Genomic DNA, 24,001 nt, shown 5'->3' on the forward strand with positions numbered 1-24,001 from the left:
TATACTGTATAAAAAATTACTGAACTGCTGCTCACTGATATCTGCAGACCTGGAAGGGATGTGCTCACAAACAAGCTGCAAACCTGGAGACAAGCACTGCATGTTTGGAAAGGCTATCCATACGGTTGCTGTGGAGTGGTGATAAGGCTTGAAATATAACTATGTAGTGAATTCAGAAATGATTCAGACCCCTTCACCGTCTGCCCACTTTATTGCATTGTAGATTTAAATTTTAAATGGATATATTTATCATTATTGCCTATCAGTCTTCACTCAATAACCCATAATGACAAAGTGAAAGCATGTTTTCAGAAAGACTTGCAAATTTATTAAAAATCAAAAACTGAAATCTCCCATTCATATACTGTAAGTTTTCAGACCCTTTCCATGTGGCACTCCAAATTGTGGTCACATAAATCCTGTTTGCTTTAATTACCTTTGAAATGTGTCTAGAACTTGACTGGAGGCCAACTGTGTCTAACTGAATTGAAAGGCACACACCTGTGTATATAAGGTATCACAGTTCACACTGCATGTCAGCCTAAAACCAGCCATGAAGGCCAAGGAACTCCCTGTAGACCTCCATGATTAAATTGTGGTAAGATCTAGGCCAGGGAAAGGACCTAAAATCATTTGTGAAGCTTTGAGTGTTCTCAGGAGCACAGTGGCCTCAATAACTATGAATTGGAAGAAGTTTGGGGCTACCAGGACTCTTTCTACACTTGTCCATCCTGCCAAACTGAGTATCTGGGCAAGAAGAGCCTTGGTCAGGAATCTGACCAAAAATCCAATGGTCACTGTAACAGAGCTTAAGAAGTCTTTGGCTGAGATGGGTGATCCAGTTGGAAAGATAACCATCTCAGCAGCATACAGTCAATCCGGTGTTTATGGTAGAGTGGCTAACTTCCACTTAGAGTGTGCCAAATAATATTTAAAGAACTCAGAGAGAATGAGGAAAATGATCCTCTGGTTTGATGAGAAAAAAATTGAATTCTTTGGATAAACATCAAAACCCTTTGTCTGACAAAGACCAGGCACTGCTCATCAAATGCCTAATACCATCCCTACGGTGAAGCATGGTGGTAGAAACATTATGGTATGGGGCTGCTTCTCAGCAGCAGGAAGAGTGAGACTGTTCAGAATTGAAGGAAGAATGAATGTAGCCAATTGCAGAGTTATTGAAGGAAATGTGCTCCAGAGTTCATGCAACCTTAGACTGATGCAGTGGTTCACCTTTAAGTACAACACCTGATGCATACAGCCAAAACAATGCTAGAGTGGTTTTTTTTTTTGTTTTTTTTTTTACTAATTTTTATTGTAATCATTCCATACAAACAGATCAATTTATAACCAAACAAATTAAAGACAAATCAAACCCCACCCCTGAGAAGGAGAGCTTAGCTAAAGGAGAATTGCTTAGGGCTTTTTAATAAGACAACAATAAGCAAAGGAAAGGGAGAAATAAATATATATGTAAATAAGAGATGGAGAAGGGAATTAAATGCGGTAATAGTTATTTCTCTTATTCTAAAATAATATTGATCAGATCCTGCCAGATTTTGAAAAAATTTTGTACAGATCCTCTAACTGAGAATTTGATTTTTTCCAATTTCAAATAATATAAAACATCGGTTTCCCACTGACTTATCAGAGGAGAGTTAGGTTTCTTCCAATTTAACAGAATAAGTCTGCGTGCCAAAAGTGTAGTGAATGCAATCACCATTTGCTTGTCCTTTTCCACTTCAAGTCCGTCTGGAAGAACACCGAACACAGCTGTTAATGGGTTAGGAGGGATTGTGACACCAAGGCTGTCTGAAAGGCACTTAAAATTTTTTTGTCCAAAATGATGTTAATTTCTGCGGTGGGTTGGCACCCTGCCCAGGATTGGTTCCCTGCCTTGTGCCCTGTGTTGGCTGGGATTGGCTCCGGCAGACCCCCGTGACCCTGTGTTTGGATTCAGCGGGTTGGAAAATGGATGGATGGATGGATGATGTTAATTTGGTGCAGACCCAGAACATGTGACCCAGTGAGGCAGGAGCTTGGTTGCAGTGTTCGCAGGTTGGATCTTGCCCTGTAAACATTTTGGACAGTTTTAAGCGAGACAGATGAGCTCGATACATAATTTTTAGTTGAATAATTCTATGCTTTGCGCATATGGGGCTCAAGTGAATTCTCTGCTTTGCTACCTTCCACTCCTTTTCTGATATATTGATTAAGAGATCTTCTTCCCAATGTCCTCTTGGATCTTTGAAAGGTAGGGACTCTAATAGGATTTTATATAATGCGGAAATGGTGTTTAATTCCTCGGCAATGAGCAGTATTTTTTCCAGCATTGTGGAGGGTGCGAAGTGGGGAAAATCGGGCAATTTCTGTTTAACAAAATTTTTAATTTGAAGATAGTGAAAGAAATGTGTAGCTGGGAGGATGAATTTTGAACGTAATTGTTCAAAAGATGCAAATATGTTGTCTATATAAAGATCTCTGAGCATTTTAATCCCGAAACTTTTCCAGGTATTAAAAACTGGATATGTTTGCGAGGGTTGAAAGAGGTGGTTTTCTTGCAGAGGAGACACAGATAAAAGATTTTCCATCTTAAAATGCTTTCTAATTTGGTTCCATATTCTAAGTGAGTAAAGCACAATTGGGTTATTAGTATATTTGCGATAACTTACATTTATTGGAGAGCAGAGCAGGGAGTATAAAGAAGTACTACAGGATTTTATTTCTATTGCGGACCAGGCCTGTGTATGTTCATTTATTTGTGTCCAGGTTTTTATGGCTTGTATGTTTGCTGCCCAGTAATAAAACTGAAAATTAGGTAGAGCCATGTCACCTTCTGCCTGAGGTCTTTGTAGGGTCGCTCTTCGGATACGGGGGTGCTTTGAGTTCCAAATGAATGAGGTTATTGTTGAATCTAATTGCTTAAAAAATGATTTATTGATATATATTGTAATGTTTTGAAATAAAAAAAAAGAAGTTTAGGAAGGATATTCATCTTAACAACGTTAATTCTTCCGGCTAGAGTGAGATGAAGGGTTGACCATCTATCCAGGTCTTGCTTAATTTTTTCCATACAGACGGCAAAATTTTGTTGATAAAGAGCTTTATGTTTACTTGTGATATTTACCCCTAGGTATTTAAACTGATCTGCTATGGTAAAAGGTAGGGTGTCCAATCTGATATTATATGCTTGTGAATTCACTGGAAAGAGTATACTTTTATTCAGATTAATTTTAAGACCAGATATCTTTTGAAATTCTGTTAGTGCTGTTAGAACTGCAGGGACAGTGTTTTCTGGGTCTGATATATATAAAACCATATCATCTGCATATAGAGAAATTTTCTGTTCCAGTCCTTCTCTGACAATCCCCTTTATCTGATAAGAATTTCGGCAGTGAACCGCCAGTGGTTCAATAGCGATTGCAAACAGCAGTGGTGACAAGGGACATCCTTGTCTGGTGCCACGTTCTAGCTTAAAGTAGTCTGAACAAATGTTATTAATACAAACTGAAGCTTCTGGATTGGTATACAGTAATTTGATCCATGCACAAATATTCGGGCCAAACCCAAATTTCTCCAATGCAGTGAAAAGGTAGTTCCATTCAATCATATCAAATGCTTTTTCTGCGTCTAATGATAGTACAGTAATCCCTCCTCTATCGCGGGGGTTGCGTTCCAGACCCCCCCGCGAAAGGTGAAAATCCGCGAAGTAGAAACCATATGTTTATATGGTTATTTTTTATTTTTTATATGGTTATTTTTTGCACAGAAACACAGGAGGTTGTAGAGAGACAGGAACTTTATTCAAACACTGCAAACAAACATTTGTCTCTTTTTCAAAAGTTTAAACTGTGCTCCATAACAAGACAGAAATGACAGTTCCATCTCACAATTAAAAGAATGCAAACATATCTTCCTCTTCAAAGGAGTGCGCATCAGGAGCAGATAATGTCAGAGAGATAGAGAGAAAAAAGCAAACAATCAGAAATCAATAGGGCTGTTTGGCTTTTAAGTATGCGAAGCACCGCCGGACAACGCAGCTGCTAGGAAAGGAGCAATGTAAAGGTAGCCTTTCAGCATTTTTTTAGAGGAGCGTCCGTATCGTCTAGTGGTGCGAACAGCCCCCCCTGCTCATACCCACTCCGTCAGGAGCACAGAATGTCAGAGAGAGTGAGAGAGAGAGAGACAGAGAAAAACAAACAATTAAAAATCAATACGTGCCATTCGAGCTTTTAAGTATGCGAAGCACCATGCAGGAAGCATATCGCTTGACAAAACAGCCACATTTAAGCCCAGCAAGGAAGAGAACAATGTGAAGGTAATCTTTCAGTGTTTTTTGAGGAGTGGCCGAATCTTCTAGGGGTACGAACAGCCCCTGTGCTCACAATATATTTGAGGAGTTTTATTTAATACGTAATACATGCTCTGATTGGGTAGCTTCTCAGCTATCTGCCAATAGCGTCCCTTGTATGAAATCAACTGGGCAAATCAACTGAGGAAGCATGTACCAGAAATTAAAAGACCCATTGTCCGCAGAAATCTGCGAACCAGCAAAAAATCTGCGATATATATTTAAATATGTTTGCATATAAAATCCGCGATAGAGTGAAGCCGCGAAAGTCGAAGTACGATATAGCGAGGGATTACTGTAATATCTCTGGGGTGTTTGATTTTGCTGGTGAATATATAACATTAAACAAGCGTCGGAGATTGGAAGATAGATGTCGGCCTTTAATAAATCCAGTTTGATCCTGCGATATTACCGAGGGCAGCACTTTCTCCATCCTTCTAGCTAGAATTTTTGAGAGTATCTTAACATCATTATTCAGGAGTGAAATTGGTCTGTATGATGCACATTGTGACAAGTCCTTATTTTGTTTAGGAAAGACGGTGATTAATGCTTGTCGAAATGTTTCAGGTAGTATTTGGTTGTCTCTAGCTTCTGTAAATGTTGCCAATAAAAGGGGAGCTAGCTGAGTGGAGAATTTCTTATAAAATTCTACGGGGTAACCATCAGGGCCTGCTGATTTCCCGCTTTGTAGTGACTTTATAGCATCTAGTAATTCTGTTAGCGTTAGAGGTTTATCCAGTTCCTCAGCACTTAAAGCATCTATTTGTGGTGTCTGTAATGTATCCAGAAATGCATTAGATTGTGTGTTGTCTTCTTTGAGCTCAGTAGAATATAAGGATTTATAATAATCTCTAAATGTGTGCATTATATTTTTATGGTCTATAATTTCTTCTCCATTCGTGTTGGTAATTACTGGTATTGCATTGCGAACTTCTTGTTTGTGAATTTGTTGAGCTAAAAGCTTATTAGCTTTTTCTCCGTGTTCATAGTAATGATGTCTAGACTTATAAATAAGTTGTTTAGTTTCTTTAGTTGTTAAGATGTTAAGTTCTGTATGCAGGGCCTGCCTTTTCCTGTGGAGAGCTTCGCTTGGACGCCTGGCTTGTTCTTCATCTATTCTAGTAATTTCGCGTCTTAGTTCTGATATTTTCTTGGTTTCTAATTTATTTCTGTGGGAAAGATATGAAATAATCTGTCCTCTTAAGAAGGCCTTTAGAGTTTCCCAGAGTGTTCCTGCGGAGACCTCTGTGGGTGTGTTTGTCTCTAGGAAGAAGCTGATTTGTTTGGATATAAATTCTGTGCAGTTCTCGTCTGCCAGTAGAAGAAGGTTAAGGCGCCATCTGCGAGGTGAGTGTGAGGGGCTTATTGATTTTAGCTCCAAGACTAGAGGTGCATGGTCGGAGATAACACTTTGAATTTGCATGATTTAATTGTAGACAAGAAATTATTATCTATAAAAAAATAATCAATTCTTGAGTAGCCATAATGCACTGGTGAGTAGAATGAATATGTTCTTGAGTTTGGGTTAAGAAACCTCCAGGAGTCTGATAAGTTGTGATCATTTAAAAACTGTGTAATTGTCTTTTCAGTATTAGATATCATCCCCCCTGACACAGGAGTCCTATCCAAGAGTGGATTAAAAACACAATTAAAGTCCCCAGCCATTATAATTTTATTTTATAGATTTTGCATGAATTCCTTATCATCAGCATTGGGTGCATAAACATTTATCAAAATCATTTTACTGTTATATAAGTTGCCCATGACCATCACATATCTCCCTTCGGGGTCCGATACTACATCTGATGCTACAAATGGAACTGTTCTGTGTATGAGAATTCCCACCCCTCTAGTTTTCTTTATAAAGCTAGAATGGAACATTTGGCCAGTCCAGTCTTTTTGTAGTCTGAACTGATCCTTACTTAGTAAGTGGGTCTCCTGTAAAAATACTATTTTAGCGTTTAAGCCTGTTAAGTGAGAGCATATTTTCTTTCTCTTTAATTCGTGATTCAGGCCTTTAACATTCCAGCTCACAAAGTTAACTGTCCCATCATGGAGACATTGATTCTGAGTTTTTAATGTAATTTTATAGTCTTAACTGGTAATGAGGCAGTTTCAGTCTTAGTTTAAAATTTCCCCATGAGTTATTGCATTTTAGCCTATTGTTGCATTGATATTTATAGTTATAGGGATTAGAAGAATAGATTAGATATAGCCTGCTCTCCTTCTCTCCCCCCTTTATCCCCCCCCCCCCCCCCCCCCCCCCATTTTGCCTCCCCACATGAGGCTTGATCCCACTTCACGATGTCCCGGTCCTCTGACATACGAAGAGACAGAGCACGTCCAAAACAAAACAAACACCACCCTGCAGCGGCCTTAGAGAATTAAAACAAAGAGATATCTATTGTAGCTGAATTCTTAATACTATCTGCCGAAAATATAATCATTAACAATCTAAGCTTAAAATAATCTTCAGCAATTTTAAAAATTAAAATATTAAGATAAAAAAATAATGAACCCTGGGAATGATTTTAAAAAGTAGTCTAGGATAAACATGGTAATTCCTACTGTAATAGTATAATGTAATAGTATAAATAGTATAAATAGCAATAAACCAAGTGTATGATGTTAAATAGTCTACTTTAAGGTAATAAAAAAAACAAATCCTACTTTAATTACTTCCACACTTCCACACTCACGTCTATAACTCTGATTAAGACATAAACATATAATGTCCAGATAAAGAAAAGGATGTATAATTATAATACCAGTCTCTTTAAATATGGATCCAGAGAGCAGATGACAGGTCCTTCCCATGCCTTGATAGAATACGGCTCCTTATTAACTTTCAAAAGAGTGTCAGAAACAGCTTCTTTAATTCCTTTTTGGCTTCTTCTTTGCTTGAAAAAATATAATATTGATCTTGAACTTCCACTTTCAGTTTGGCGGGATACAAGAGGCTGTATTTGATATCGGCTTCCCGTAGCAACTTTTTAATGTCAGAGTAGGCTGCACGTTTTGCAGCTGTTGATGGTGAGAAGTCGGGGAAAATACGAATAAGATTATTTTCAAATATAGTGGTTTTTGCACAAGTCTCTGTCTGTTCTTGAGTGGCCAAGCCAAAGCCCAGACCTAAATCCCATAACATCTGTGGAGAGACATGAAGATGGCAGTTTACAGATGCTCCCCATCCAGTGAAACAGAGTGTTTGATGATCTGCTAGGAAGAATAGAATAAACTGCCCAAATCCAGGTGAGCAAAACTTGTAAAGATTTACCCAAGGATAGATGAAGCTGTAATTGCTGACAAAGGGGCTTCTACAAATTACTGAATTAAGGGTCTGAATACTTTTATGAATGATAGATTTCAGTTTTTGATGATGTGTTATCGCGATATTTCCCTCTACATACTCTTTACCTATTTTCTTCAGGTATAAATGTACTCATCAGGTTCATCACCGGGTTAGTCTACTGTCTCACTTCAAGGTAAACACACACATAATGCATACTGTAGATATATACGCATACACACAGACCCTAACCACAAAATTACCTTATGACAGATGTATACACATGCACGTTAGTCCCTAGCACTTTAACCCACACAAGTACCGTATGAATAACTCCTGCACAGTCCGCTTTCCCTAGTACTCCAAGAGACTTACTAATCATAGGCACGAACAACTTGCGATGTCTTGGACATATCTCAAACCTAAATATTACCTTTGGTCTCCAAGAATATATTCAGACATACAAAGGCTCAACATCACTGGCTATAGGCCCTTTACTGACCAGTGAATGTGTTACTTTAGCGCACTGTTCATTATTGGACAGAGCTCTTTGTCTGCAGCTCGATAAACCTCGCAGTTTGGATCACATGGCAATTCTTACTGCTCCAGGTGTTCTTAAAAAATGACCTTATTACCTCAATCACTCTAGATATGAAGACAAAGTATAGAAAGGTAAAAACAATATATTATTTATTAAAGAACAACAATACCAGTAGATATGTTCTGGGTGTCTTAGCTTAGACTGCTGCCCCGATGACTCAGACCAGATTCGCTGCAGGAAATCAAACAATGGGTGGAAAATTTTACCACGGAAAAAGTTTAGGAATTTTTCAGTGATCAGATGTAGGTTAAGTAGTGTTGTAACCACTGACATACGACTTGGATTGCTGTGTTCTGATGGCTAACAAACACATACACGTCAGACACACACTGGGGCTAATGTAGAGTCGGCAGTTCACCTAACCTGTATGTCTTTAGACACTGGGAGGAAACCGCAGCACCGGAGCAAACACATGTAGGCACGGGAAGAACAGGCAAATTCCTTAGTGCGAGGCAGCAGCGCAACCACTGCGCCAGTGTGCTATCTTGTCAGCCCGGATTTTAAAATGCTGATATCAGAAATAAGAAACTTAATATCAATTTTTAAAGCGCCGATATCTTGTCATTATCATATAGCAAAGGCATACAATATCATAAATTTGAATTTTGATATCAAGAAAGACGATTCAATTCTGAAAAGGCTTCCCATATGCGAATCCTGATGTCAACACCAGCGGCAGATGACAGGCAGCTTTCTCCGCCTCCTCTAAATCCTATTGCATAGTCTGAGCAGGTTCTAGTACTGGGTGGTGTAGTCCCGTCCGCTCTTCGCCCAATGGGCTGTTGATATTCGTTTTACAAAAACATATGGGTAAGTAAACAAGGAGGAGCTGATTGAGAAGTAGTGAACGGGATATTCTGTTCTGTTAATTAATCATATTGAAGAGAAGAACAAGAAATTTGACAAACGAGAGCACACTCAGCCCATCAAACGCGTTTGTTTAGCTAATAGCTTGTTTTCCAGTATTTATCTTTATTTAGTGTTTTATGTGGATATAATTTTCTATCTTATATTGTATATTCCCTGTTGCTTTTTCTGAATTCCTGTAAACGCTCTTTGAATATGGGAAATGCGCTATATAATTAAAATGTACTATTATAATTATTACATTTTTGTAACTTTTATTTACCTCACTTTACACATACATAATGCTCCGTTTTCTTATCATGACTGACTATTAAAAGTAAGGGTTGGTTTCTGTTTTTCCCTCTTTTGCAGGTCATATCTTCTGATGATGGTAGAAGGAGGATTGGCACCCATTGCCTCTTTTATCTTGGCTGGTGGGTCTGAAGGTGTTTATCCTAAAGAGATACTCTTCGAGCCCTTTTCCTTACGGAGTTTCAATACTTTTAACAACTAATTTCTCCGTCCACACGTCAAATAATAGGGAGAGTTTTTCAGTTCGCCATTCTTCTGGGTCCTCCTCGACTCGGGGCACCCCTTGGGTCGTCGGTCTCGATTACAGGGCCGACTCTGTCTTGGCTCATGGGGTCGTTTGCTTGTTTCGCTATGTCACCAAGGGGTCCCCTTTAGCAGAAGGGTATAGAAATAATTTATACCGTTAATTCTTTGGTGGCCATAGTTGCTGCTATGATTTGGGGCAGATTCGAACCCGCACTCATTTACCTTGCATGAGTGGTCCAACCGGCTGAGCTACCGAGTCTGCCTGCATGGTTAGTACGCCGACCAGACGCATTTAATGTTAGTGACAGGTCTGCGGACCCCTTAAATAAATGGGTTGGCCAGTTATCACTGCTGGAGAGGCCAGTGCTCGAACCCTGCACTTTTGCTTTTTAGCTGAATCGGCATGTTTAGCTCGGTGAGCTAATCCTGTTGTACGATTCAAGAAATCTTCTATATCATTGACAGAATGGAGGGCGCTAGAAATAAACGGACACTTTGTACTTTCGGTAGCTGATCCCTCCGTTGACACTTCGGGTTATGCTGATCCTCAGCGGTTGGTCCTCTCAGACTTGGCTGATGGAATCTCCTGTTTGTTTCGCAGTGCCACCACGGGGTCATCTTTAGAGGACTGGTATAGAAATCATTTATACCGTTAACTCGTCAGTGGCCACAATACATAAAGAGGCTGCTTTTTATTGTAGTTCCTGCTATGATTTGGAGGCGGACTCGAACTCTTCTACCTTATATGAGTGGTCCAACCGGTTGAGCTACCGAGTCTGAGTGGCTAGCACGCCGACCAGACACATTTAATGTTAGTGACAGGTCTGCGGACCCCTTAAATAAACGCCTAGAGAGGACTGCACTCGAATCCTGCACCTCCGCTTTTTAACAGAAGAGCTGAATCGGCTCGTCTATCTCGGAGAGCTAATCCTCCGTCTGGAAGTAATCAGAAATCTCTTATATCATTGTCAGAATAGATGGCGCTGCAAATAAATGGACAGTTTACATATTATGTGAGGTGAATCCTATGGGGTAGAGGCTGGGCTTTTGAGCTCAGGGCCTTCTTCGGCTCCGGTCTGCCGCTTCAACAGGGGTGGTCGGTCTGTTTCAACCGCGTGGCCGGTTCGGGTCGCTCTCTTCTCACTATAAACTATTTTTATTGCCAATCCCTTCTAATAAAGGGACTGCTTGCTATATCAATACCCCTCTACTCGCACAACGGTGGTTTACCCGGTTGAGCTACCGCAATCGACTCACCAAGCTGACGGCTACTCGTGCTTTATACTAGCGACAGGTCAGCGGACCCCTTAAATAAAGGGGTCCTTTACTACATATACCTGGACTGGCCGGTATTGTAGCGGGTGGATTGAATTAGCCCGTTTATCGGGGGGAGCTAATTCTCTGCTGCGAAGTCTTTAATATTATTGGTAGTGGGAGTGCACTGCATGTAAACTGGCAATTACGAAATAATTTGAAGTAAACCATACATGGTGGGCAGGGCCGGATTTATATGAAAAGAGGTCATAGGCTATTCCACTTATGAGGCCCTTTCACCTTCCATTTTTAAGTTTGTAAATTACATGAGAGATAATAAAATACGTAATACGCGTTGATATTAACCAATACATTTTTATGTTTGTTTATTAGTCATATGCGTAGAATTTCTCCTTATTTTCGGTTCAGTGTTTTAGTGTTCACTGTTTTTAGAATAGTGTAATTTTAATTTTGCTAACAATTTGAATGTAGGCCCCTCTTGATCTTGAGGCCCTAGGCTGAAGCCTAGTTAGCCTATAGGAAAATCCGGCCCTGATGGTGGGTATGGGGCTTGAAACTGGGGCGTCCCTTTCCGAAGGGATCGCGTAACCTCCTGAGCTACTCGCCCACCCTTTGGTGCCCTCAACATCTCCCAAGTGATGTGTGACACCAGACGACTCAAAGGGCGCTCAGCAGGCGACGCGGGGACGGAATCCGCTCATTACTATCTGTTCATGTAAACCGAATAGCAACCGCAGACCGAGATAAACATTTTTCAAATCCTAACGTTTTGCTAAATAAAGGGGTCTGTAAAAGTCCCCTTGGATAAAGGGGTCAGTCAAATAATAACTAATAATACGCCCGTTGTGGCGTTGAGCTTACAGAATCCCAGTTTGATATACCATCCCTGTGTTGTATGATCAACCCCCCACTAATACGGTGGGACCCTGAGCGAGTGAATTCAACTGCCTGTGCTACAACTATGGAGCCAATCGTGTCTCGCCGTGTGTGAAGAGTTCAGTAAATATTAATAATTTAGCTCGCCGACTTTAATGATGAAGTCAATAAGAATGAGCTGATTGAAGAACAGTAGCCTGACGCTTGTTTTTAATCCATTGTTCATCTTTGTGTTTCATATATTTATGTTTATTTAGTGTTTTATGTGGATGTTGTTTTGTATCCCATTTTAGATATTTCCTGCTGTTTATTTTGTAAAGCACTCTGAGCACGGGAAAGGCACTATATAAATAAAATGTGTTATTGTTATTACATTTGTGTAATTGTTAGCATTTGCTTCCCTTTAGAAATGCAATCATGTCAGTTTGCTTTATTATTATTAAAAGTAAGCAATTGGTGTCTGTTCTTTCTTCCAATAAAGGACGCAAAGCAGCATTTTTTTGATGAGGCTAAGACGTGAGATTTGAGACCACCGCTTCTTCCGTCCTGACTGGTGGTCTAGTGCAGAGCTGTTCCTTGGACCCCCGTTGCACTGGAGCTGCATCACTTTTAAGAACCAATCTGTCTGTTGACTCTGCAAATAAAAGAGAGTGTAATGATTACCATCATTTTTCTGGACCCCCTTCGACTCGACCTCCATTGCAGGTCCAGCTCATTGTCGGGGGTCGTTCTGTCAAAGCCATAACCCCTACGCCAGCATACCCGAGCTAAACCCGCTTAAAGACTGCGCGGCTGACAGTCTGCTGAATTCGGATCTCCTTTCAGATGACGTAGTCTGAGCCGGCCGACAGGGGGTGTCCCTTCACGTGGACCCCCCAGGACCATTTTCTTTTAGCCAGCCCATTCAGGGTTCCGACAAAGCGTTGTCACTCCTTGTGATGTGTTATTGTTGATTTTTTTTATGAGATCTTGGATGGGTGATTTCTTTTCTATTTAATGACGAGGGTGAGTGTATCAGGTCCTACATCCTAATGGGGTACTTCACAGATTTAAAAATTTTTCCTTTTAGGTCCCCCATCCTACCCTGTGATGTTTCTGTTTCCTATGCTTGCTTCAATCGGCAGCAGCTCCTCTGGCCAGGATAAAGCAGGTGTAGACAATGGATGGTCCCTGTTCTTCTCTTAGGCTCCCACCTTCTCTCTGTGTCTTTTATCGCAGTATTGAACTGGCAAAGATGTTATAGCTGGAGACACCAGCAAGTATGTAGGCAGTCAGACTTATTATTATTATTTTTTAGCTTTCCTTTGGAAGCAGTAAGATCACCGCACACATAAACTCTTATTTTAGATTTATTTTTGATATCTCCCGGTGTAGACCGTACTTAATCTATCCATTGTGAAACTTTAAAAGTGTATTTTTTTCAGGGATGTCTTGTTTTGCTTATTTTTTTTAAAATACACTGCCGAAAGTCCCTACTTAAACTGTGTTAATAACAATAAAAGCAGAAATAAAGATTACAGTTTTATACATTGCATTTCTACTGTTCTTCGTTAGTTTCTTTTTTTTAGTAGATTACCTGTTAGTGTGGACACTAATGTATAGCACTTGTATCACATGCAGTTATTCTTAGTTAGAAAGAAACTACTGGGTTTTTTTTTGTTTTTTTTTGACCAAAAGCGCATCTTCTAAAAATAATTTTTATGTACTGGAACTTTCTACGGCTACCAGAAGAGGGCGACAAGATGTCAACTTTACGTTTTGTTATTTCTCATCTCATTTTCATATTGGACACTATTATATAACTCTTAATGACTGCTAATATTTATTTCCTTCATTTAGTATCTTTATACTGGATGCTATTATATAGCGCTAAATGACCTATCATTCTTTTTTACTTTTGTTCTTTTTCATATAGTGCCTTTCAAAGTGGACATTAATGTATAGCAGTTGTAGCACACAATGATATGCTGAGTATTTGAGAGATATTTTTTTTACCAAACCTCTCTATAACACCTTCGCTTTGAGGAGGGTATACCAAGTTTTTAAAATGCTTCACGTGGAGTAACTTAGCCATTTCCCTGAATGTCTTCATGGCAAAAGGCATCTCTTTGTCTGTTAGGACTTCTTTAGGGATGACGACTCTCTGTAGCATAATCAACAAGAACAAAAATATATTTACAGTGCATTCAGAAAGTATTCACAGCGTATCACTTTTTCCACATTTTGTTATGTTACAGCCTTATTCCAAAATGGATTAAATTCATTTTTTTCCTCAGAATTCTGCAAACAACACCCCATAATGACAATGTGAAAAAAGTTTACTTGAGGTTTTTGCAAATTTATTAAAAATAAAAAAACTGAGAAATCACATGTACATAAGTATTCACAGCCTTTGCTCAATACTTGGTCGATGCACCTTTGGCAGCAATTACAGCCTCAAGTCTTTTTGAATGTGATGCCACTATCTTGGCACACCTATCCTTGGCCAGTTTCGCCCATTCCTCTTTGCAGCACCTCTCAAGCTCCATCAGGTTGGATGGGAAGCGTCGGTGCACAGCCATTTTAAGATCTCTCCAGAGATGTTCAATCGGATTCAAGTCTGGGCTCTGGCTGGGCCACTCAAGGACATTCACAGAGTTGTCCTGAAGTCACTCCTTTGATATCTTGGCTGTGTGCTTAGTGTCGTTGTCCTGCTGAAAGATGAACCGTTGCCCCAGACTGAGGTCAAGAGCGCTCTGGAGCAGGTTTTCATCCAGGATATCTCTGTACATTGCTGCAGTCATCTTTCCCTTTATCCTGACTAGTCTCCCAGTTCCTGCCGCTGAAAAACATCCCCACAGCATGATGCTGCCACCACCATGTTTCACTGTAGGGATGGTATTGGCCTGGTGATGAGCGGTGCCTGGTTTCCTCCAAACGTGACATCTGGCATTCACACCAAAGAATTCAATCTTTGTCTCATCAGACCAGAGAATTTCTTTCTCATGGTCTGAGAGTCCTTCAGGTGCCTTTTGGCAAACTCCAGGCGGGCTGCCATGTGCCTTTTACTAAGGAGTGGCTTCCGTCTGGCCACTCTACCATACAGGCCTGATTGGTGGATTGCTGTGAGATGGTTGTCCTTCTGGAAGGTTCTCCTCTCTCCACAGAGGACCTCTGGAGCTCTGACAGAGTGACCATCGGGTTCTTGGTCACCTCCCTGACTAAGGCCCTTCTCCCCCAATCACTCAGTTTAGATGGCCGGCCAGCTCTAGGAAGAGTCCTGGTGGTTTCAAACTTCTTCCACTTACAGATGATGGAGGCCACTGTGCTCATTGGGACCTTCAAAGCAGCAGAAATTTTTCTGTAACCTTCCCCAGATTTGTGCCTCGAGACAATCCTGTCTCAGAGGTCTACAGACAATTCCTTTGACTTCATGCTTGGTTTGTGCTCTGACATGAACTGTCAACCGTGGGACCTTATATAGACAGGTGTGTGCCTTTCCAAATCATGTCCAATCAACTGAATTTACCACAGGTGGACTCCAATTAAGCTGCAGAAACATCTCAAGGATGATCAGGGGAAACAGAATGCACCTGAGCTCAATTTTGAGCTTCATGGCAAAGGCTGTGAATACTTATGTACATGTGCTTTCTCAATTTTTTTATTTTTAATAAATTTGCAAAAACCTCAAGTAAACTTTTTTCATGTTGTCATTATGGGGTGTTGTGTGTAGAATTCTAAGGAAAAAAATGAATTTAATCCATTTTGGAATAAGGCTGTAACATAACAAAATGTGGAAAAAGTGATGCGCTGTGAATACTTTCCGGATGCACTGTATGTCCTCTAGCCGAGGGCTCTTGGGGTCCTACTAGGTCAACCTTGATTCACCCAAAGGGAATATGAATAATGGGGTGGGGACTAGCGTAGCTTGGTCCATTTTAGGAACTTGACTTAATTGACAGTCAGGACAGGAAGTGCAAAAGCATCAAACCTCCTCATTAATCCCAGAATCAGAGCTTAATGTGCTCTAGAGTCTTTTCAGTTCCCAAATGGGCTCATAGAAGATGGGTGTGTGCTACTTCACAGACATGCCACCAGTAAGACTGCGGCACTAACAACAATGATCGAACCTCCCCCTCACATTTGGCTCCTCAATAGAGAAGACTGTTATTTAGGGCAAAGTGTGGGCCATGTGGAATAGGATGGTGAGTGTGTTGGAAATCAACTAGAATGACTGCATTTTTCACAAACTTAATGGAATCATCATTCCATTGCTCCTCTTTTAAGGAGGCCAGAGTTTACATGAACTAAAATTGTTGTGTAGTGAAAGGATCAGAGTCGACCTCAATCAACGTGGTTTCATCCTGAGACTTGTAAACACAGCATGGAATCAGCTTGTGATGAAATATTCCCATCTGTTACTAGGCCCAAAACTTTCTTAGGAGTGGGTTGTGTAAAACCACTTTTAATGTCAGACAAGTCACGCGACAGTATCACCGGATATGGAGGATTCTGGAGGACAGCTACTGTGAGTGTTTTTAGTGAGCCCTCGTATTTGATGAAACTTGTACCATAGGATTTCGTGGTGGATACAGGTCAGACTGGTCTTACAATCCAACCACTGTTGCTGTAACACAAAACGACAAGCAAAAATGGAAATGCTATTGGGGGAATCTTTTAAAGCTGTCACCTTATGCACATTAACTAGTACCACAACTGCACAGGGAAGAGACAGAGGGTTAGCACAATACCCTTTTCCCTTCATCCAGTTACATTCCATGGGCTCGCTGAGTTGAGGGCAGTGGGGAGTATGGTGTACCAAGTGTCTCTGCATTTGAAACAGCACCGGGTTTGTGTGCTTGTACTTCGGCTTTAACATGGTCTCCATGCTGCGGTGGGCAGACTCTTCATTCAGAACACTTCCTATCCTTGTTTAGCATTTAGACCAAATGCCATTTGTGCCCTCTCAGATAGCTGCCCAGTGATGTTCTGTGGTAATGATGGAAGCCTCTATAGTTTTAACAGACTGCTGCTGGACTGGCTGGGCAAGGTAATCAGGAAGGGCATTTATTAGAAGATCAAAAGAGATTTGCTCAGGGACTTGTCGCAACGCATTTACTACAGGCCGTAGCAAGTGTCCTGCCTTGCTTCACAAATCAAAGTCCTGTGAGTGTGTTGGCTTCTCTGGGTCAAATTGCCATTCATGACAAATCCTTGCCTGCTGGTCCGGGGAAACGCCATACCCTTTGAGGACCTCAGTCTTTAGAGCATCATAATTGGTGACTGTCTCCTCTGCGAGGTCATAGGAAGTCTTCCGTGCTTCCCCCTTTAGGAACAGAGCTATTATGTCAGCCCATTCCGCACACTCCCAGTGATTCCTGTTGGCTGTACGTTCAAATATTAAAAAAATAAGATTCAATATTGTCATTACTCTGGAGGGACAGAGCCCACACCTTGCTGGACAGTGACACGTGCCTCGGACTCTGCATTCATTATTCTCCCACACCTGGAGTTTCAGGTTCAGGAGCTTTGAGGCCATATTAACCAGAATTGTGTTGAGGTACTGCTCCTGGCTCATCTTCGGAGCAAATCCTGCTGAATATGCCAACTGTGAAAATAAAGAGCAGAAGAAACAGAATGACGTTTGGGGTAGCCAGCCCGTAAACTTGGCAATAAGTAGGTTGAGTGAAAAAAACTGTCTTTACAGACTGGAGTCCAAAACAGAACACAGTAATAGTATTGAAAATGGTGGTTATAGGAGAACTGGAGGAACTGGAACCGGAAGTAATGTCAGTGAAGATGGAACTGGAAGTGACGTCCTTAGACTCAGGCAGGATTTCCTTCAGCTGTTCTGCAGAGGAAAGAGAGGAAGGATCATTGCACACTGCCACACCCTGACATGTAATTACAACCATTTGAACCCTTTAGATGCCTCCCATGCACATGTGTGTGACAATATATATATGCCACGGAGACAAGATTCTACACTTCGCCAGCAATCACCTGGTGTCTCATAAACGGAGCTGCGTGAAAACCCTATTTAAACGAGTCCAAACGCATTGTAATACCAAGGAAACAAAAATTAATGAGAGACGCTATCTGTTTCAACTTTTCACCTCGAACGGATACTCAAAATCATTCATTAATCGGAGTCTACACAGTAGGCACCAAAGGAATCAGCATACAAGCGACGTTAATCAGAACCCCCACCCCACCTGGCATTCACTCCCGTATCACCATAATGTGTCAGAAGGCACGGCACGCACCCTGACCAAGTGGGGCATCAAAATAGCACATAAACCCACCAACAATCTGCACATGGTCCTGTTTAATGCTAAAAACAAGAAATTGACAGCCGAAACACGAAACGCAGTTTATAGTATTCCATGCAATTCTTGCTCAGCTGTATACATAGGACAAACGTCAAAAAAAATCTCAACACGTGTACAGGAACATCGCAACGCCGTCAGAAGAAAGGACGCACTATCTTTGGTATATGCACATACTAAATCGACAGGACACACATTCAACTGGGACAACGTAAAAGTAAAATTTAAGGCCTGTACAAAAAGCACCAGAGAGTTGGCCGAGTCTTGGCTATCAGATGAAAACGCCATCAACAGACACTTGGACATAAACCCAGCATATGCCAACTTAAGAAGGACATATGCACTTTAATTAAACAATACACTCCCCCCCCCCCTTGATCATACTGACTTAGGGAAGCCCGTTCTTACCGTTCTGGGTCCTCCCTTTTTCTCTCTGGTGCACAACAATGGTCTGAGCCTCCTTATGACATGAAAAGAGACCCTGCGCCCCTGTAGACCTGCGTGAAACAGTCTCTGTTTTTTTGGGCGGGGCAGTCTGACAGTCAACACTTATCAGTCGGCGTTTTATACATGCCTCTGCCAGTTCTGCCCCTACCGTGCGATCCGTCATCACCGCCACGTCCACTGTCGGAATCCCTGCTACTTGAATCCGTTCTGTTACATCCCAGTTGCTTTTCGCTAGGGTTTCCAATATTATGTCCGATACCGGTATCATTCACCTGTACCCAGGCATCGGACTGGCTGGAGAATCCCACATCGTGCTGCCTCAACCACCCCAGTACGGCTCTCAGGGGTGCGTCTGCAGTCTCCTCCAGCGTCTTGATAACGCCCTTCAAGTCGCGCATAATCTGCAAAAGAGGCTATACAGGGCGAAAGACCTTCTCAAACTCCTGTACAGTCAGCAACAAGTCACTTATGTCAGGATTCATGCTTTTCTCATACCCACCTGCCGGCTGCGAGCCATAGAGCTGCTGCGCTGCTTGCACAGACTCAGTCAGGTCTTCCTCAGGCTTGGGATTGACGTACATCAGCCCCGCCTTCGACCAATCAGCGTCGGGCACCCGACACAAGCCGTCCAATCCCTCGCCTGTCTCGAGGAGGGCTATCCAGTCCTCCACTGCCTCTTCCTGCCTTTGCTTAGGCCCAGTGGGGAGACAAGCTGCTAGGCGCTCTTCACCTGGCCTTTGTTCCTCACCGTGCAGTGATCCCTCGTCCTCTTCCACGGTCGTCTCATTGTCGCTCCACGGGTCAGCATGCTTCGGCCACAGATGCGGATTCAGGCAGTCCCCTGCTAAAAAGCAAGACCAGGGGACAGACGGGCAAGCTCTGCCGGATCGATCATCCCCATGCGCGAGACTTACCTCCTGGATCCCGTCTCCTGGAGCGAGCTGCTTCCGGACGGCCTCTTCAGCCACTGCGCCGACCTGGGTGTCCTCGACGATGACGCGTGCCTGGGGATTTGCCACTCTTAGGGTTCACCTGCTCTTCTTCTTCCCCATTAGCAGGACGGTGCCTCCGTAGACCTCTGGCGGCCTTCTGAGCAGGGTGTCAGTCGCAGTATGCGTGTGTGCATGCGTGCGTGCAGCGGGAGTGTGCGTGGTTTGTGCTGCTCCGAGTGCGTGCCATGTGCTTCTGTGCCGGGCTACTCTACAAATTATTTTTATGAGGGGTCCCCTCCTTTTAGCAGGTGGAGAGTCCCATATGGGATGCCATGTAGAAGATAGCCTGGCTACAGACAGACACACAGACCAAGAATGTCCAGAACACACTCTTTTATTTATTTAAACTGTCCCACACACAATACCGTGCTCCAATACCCAACTCCACTCAATCCTTTCTTCTGCCACCTCCACTCCTCACTCGCAACCTCGTCTTCTGCCTCCGGACTCCGCGCCCTCCGAAAATTAAAACAGGACGGGAACATCCGCCCCGTCCATCAGGATCTCCTTCTGGCAGTGCGGACAATGCCCTTTAGTTGTCCGTGTGCACACCGGCTCACGGTCCACCCTGTTGTCGTCTTCTGCCTCCCGACTCCGGCCCCTGAATGGAGCGAGGCAGCCTCCTTTATAGTGCACCCGGAAGTGCTCCAGGTGTCCCATGATTAACCTCCGGCAGCACTTCCAGGTGTGGCGGAAGTGCTGCATAGGAACCCTGCTCCTCTTCTGGCAGCACTTCCGGACTCCAGACTCTGGAGCTGTCCAGGTGCACCCTGGTGATGAGCATGGACCCCCAGCAGGATGGGCTTCTATGCTCCAAATCCGTGGCCTTGATGTAAACCCAGGGGGCTGCCCTCTCGTGTCCCGGGGGAGGTACTCCTGGTAGTGCGCCAATTTCCCCGGTCTTCTCATATAAAGGGTGCCCTGTCCGGGCAGGAACCCCGGCCGTCCATCACAATATATATATAGTCGATTAAAAAAAGTAACTAATTAATTGCATAAATATATGTAATTAATCATGAGTAATCACATCTAACATTAAAGCATGTAATTACAAAATTAATACATAAAGTAAATACATACCGAATAACAAAAGTAATATAGAAGAAATTAAAATAAATTAATGGCATGGTTTAAACTGAAACTTCTTCTTCTTTTTGCTGCTCCCGTTACGGGTTGCCACGGTGGATCATCTTTTCCCACGTCTTCCTGTCCTCTGCATCTTGCTCTGTTACACCCATCACCTACATGTCCTCTCTCACCACATCCATAAACCTTCTCTTAGGCCTTCCTTTTTCCTCTTGCCTGGCAGCTCTATATTTTGCATCCTTTTCCCAATATATCCAGCATTTCTACTCAGCACAAGATCAAACCAATGCAATCTTGCCTTCGAGGCACCCTGTCATATGCATTCTCCAGGTCCACAAAGACACAATGCAACTCCTTCTGGCCTCCTCTATACTTCTCCATCAACACCCTCAGAACAAACATCGCATCTGTGATCCTCTTTCCTCGCATGAAATCATACTGCTGCTCACTTATCATCACCTCCCTTCTCAACATGGCTTCCACTACTCTTTCCCATAACATCATGCTGTGGCTCATCAGTTTTATCCCCCTGTAGTTACTACAGCCCTGCACATCCCCTTTATTCTTAAAAATTGGTACCAGTACACTTCTTCTCCACTCTCTCTCACAGGCATCCTCTCACTTTCCAAGATTTTATTAAACAATCTGGTTTAAAACTCCACTGCCATCTCTCCTAAACACCTCCATGCTTCCACAGGTATGTCATCTAGACCCACAGCCTTTCCATTCTTCATCCTCTTCAAAGCTGTTCTTACTTCTTCCTTGCTAATGCATTACATTTCTTGATTCACTATCACCACATCATCCAACCTTCTCTCTCATTCTCTTCATTCATCAACCTCTCACAGTACTCTTTATATCTGCTCAACACACACTCCTCACTTGTGAGTACGTTTCCGTCTTTATCCTTTATCACCCTAACCTGCTGCACATTGTCACAGACGGCCGGGACGCCTCTTCACTGTATGGACCGGGGAGGCAAGCCTGGTCAGAACAGTACCTCCCCTGGGATTCTAGATGGCAGCCCCCCTGGGTGGCAGTGGTCCCTCGGATTCCCATAGGGCTCCATGGGAGATGGAGTTCCCTACATCCCTGTTGGGATCCGGGGGTGCTGCAGTTGTTCCTGAGCCTGTGTGGGTGGTTCTTCCGCCACACCCGGAAGTGCAGCCGGAAATAGGTCATCAAACACCTGGAGCACTTCTGGGTGGGCTATAAAAGGAGCCAGCAGCCACCACTCTGAGAGCCAGAGTAAGGAGGAGAGGGACTAATCTTGCTGGAGAAGAGTGGTGAAGATAGAGGGTGAAGAAAGGAAAGTATTGTGTGCAGTGTTGATCTTTGAGCTGTGTTGTGGGCTTCTGGGGACGGGGAAGACGTTCCACATGAGCGAAAAAGAAAATAAAAGCACTTTATTTTAGTAGTGTGCCTCCAGTGTCTGTCTGTGTCGGGTTAAGCGCTGGTATAGCGCCATCTACAGTCACAACATCTTTCCCAGCTCGGTTCCTCTGTCTAGCCAATCGATACAGGTTCTTTTCTTCGTCCTTAGTGTCCAGTCTATCATGGAACTCATCAAACTCCTTTTCTTTAGCCTTTGCCTCTCTCTTCACCTTACGCCTTATCTCCTTGTACTCCTGTCTACTTTCTTCATCTCTCTGATTATCCCACTTCTTCTTTGCCAGCTTCTTCTTCTGTATACTCTACTCCCTCAACTCAAAGTTGCAGTCTTCCTTTTTCAACTTCCACCATTTGATCCTTGGCTCTGCTCTCACTCTCCTCCTCTTCTTGATCTCCAATGTCATCCTACACCATCATACCATCACACCATCATATGCTGCCTAACTACACTTTCCTCTGTTACCACTTTGCAGTCTTCAGTCTCCTACAGATTGACCCTCCTGCATAGGATATAATCTACCTGTGTGCATCTTCTACCACGCTTGTAAGTCACCCTATGTTCCTCCCTCTTTTTAAAATATGTATTAACCACAGCCATGTTCATCCTTTTTGCAAAATCCACTATCACCTGATCTTTTTCATTCTTCTCCTTGACACCATACCTGCCCATCACCTCTACATCCCCTCTATACCCTTCACCAACATGTCCATTGAACTCCGTTCCAATCATCACAGTCTGTACTTTGAGTACACTGTCCATCACTTCATCCAACTAACTTCCAAAAATTTTCTTTCTCATCCATCACACACCCAACTTATGGGGCATATGCATTAACAACATTCATCATCACACCTCCAATTTCCATCTTTATAATCATCACTCTGTCTGACACTCTTTACATTTCCAAAACACTCTTGACATACGGTTCTTTCAGAATAACTCGGAACCCATTTCTCCTTCGATCCACACCATGATAGAACAATTTGAATCCACCTCCGATCCACCTGGCCTTACTCCCCTTCCATTTAGTATCTTGTACGTACAATATATCAACCTTCCTTCTCTTCATCACCTTACTCTCTCCCCTTACCAGTCATACTGCCAACATTCAATGTTCCAATCCTCAGTTCCACTCCCTTTACCTTCCTCTGCTTCTCTGGCCTCCAGAAATATCTACCCATTCTTTTTCAGCAACCTGTAGCCCAATTTCGGCCAGCACCCTGTTGGCTAACAGTAGTGGTGGTGGCCATAGTTAACCCGGACCTCGAAAGATCAGGTATGGATATCTGAATTGTTGGCAGCGTATTAATCTGGCAAAATTTTGCAGCGGATGCCCTTCCCAATTTAACCCTCCCCATTTATCTGGCTTGGGACCAGCACGAAGAAACAAACTGGTTTGTGCATCCCCTGTGGCTGGGTTACAGTAGAGACAATAATAAGTTTAATTCATGAACAGAGTTCAAGATCCGGGCACAGCCCGAAGAGGCAACGTGGGTCCCCCTTCCCATGGGCTCACCACCTATGGGAGGGGCCAAGGAGGTCGGGTGCAGTGTGAGTTGGGTGGTGGCCGAAGGCGGGGACCTTGGCGGTCCGATCCTCGGCTACAGAAGCTGGCTCTTGGGACATGGAATGTCACCTCTCTGAAGGGGAAGGAGCCTGAGCTAGTGCGCGAAGTTGAGAGGTTCCGGCTAGATATAGTTGGACTCACCTCGACGCACAGCTTGGACTCTGGAACCAATCTCCTTGAGAGGGGCTGGACTCTGTACCACTCTGGAGTTGCCCCCGGTGAGAGGCGCTGAGCGGGTGTGGGTATACTTATTGCCCCCTGACTTGGAGCCTGTACATTGGGGTTTACCCCGGTGGACGAGAGGGTAGCCTCCCTTTGCCTTCGGGTGGGGGGACGGGTCCTAACTGTTGTTTGTGCGTATGCACCGAACAGCAGTTCGGAGTACCCACCCTTTTTGGAGTCCCAGGAGGGG

The sequence above is a fragment of the Erpetoichthys calabaricus genome, chromosome 6 (genome assembly GCF_900747795.2).
Source record: "Erpetoichthys calabaricus chromosome 6, fErpCal1.3, whole genome shotgun sequence".
NCBI classification, from domain to species: Eukaryota; Metazoa; Chordata; class Cladistia; order Polypteriformes; family Polypteridae; genus Erpetoichthys; species Erpetoichthys calabaricus.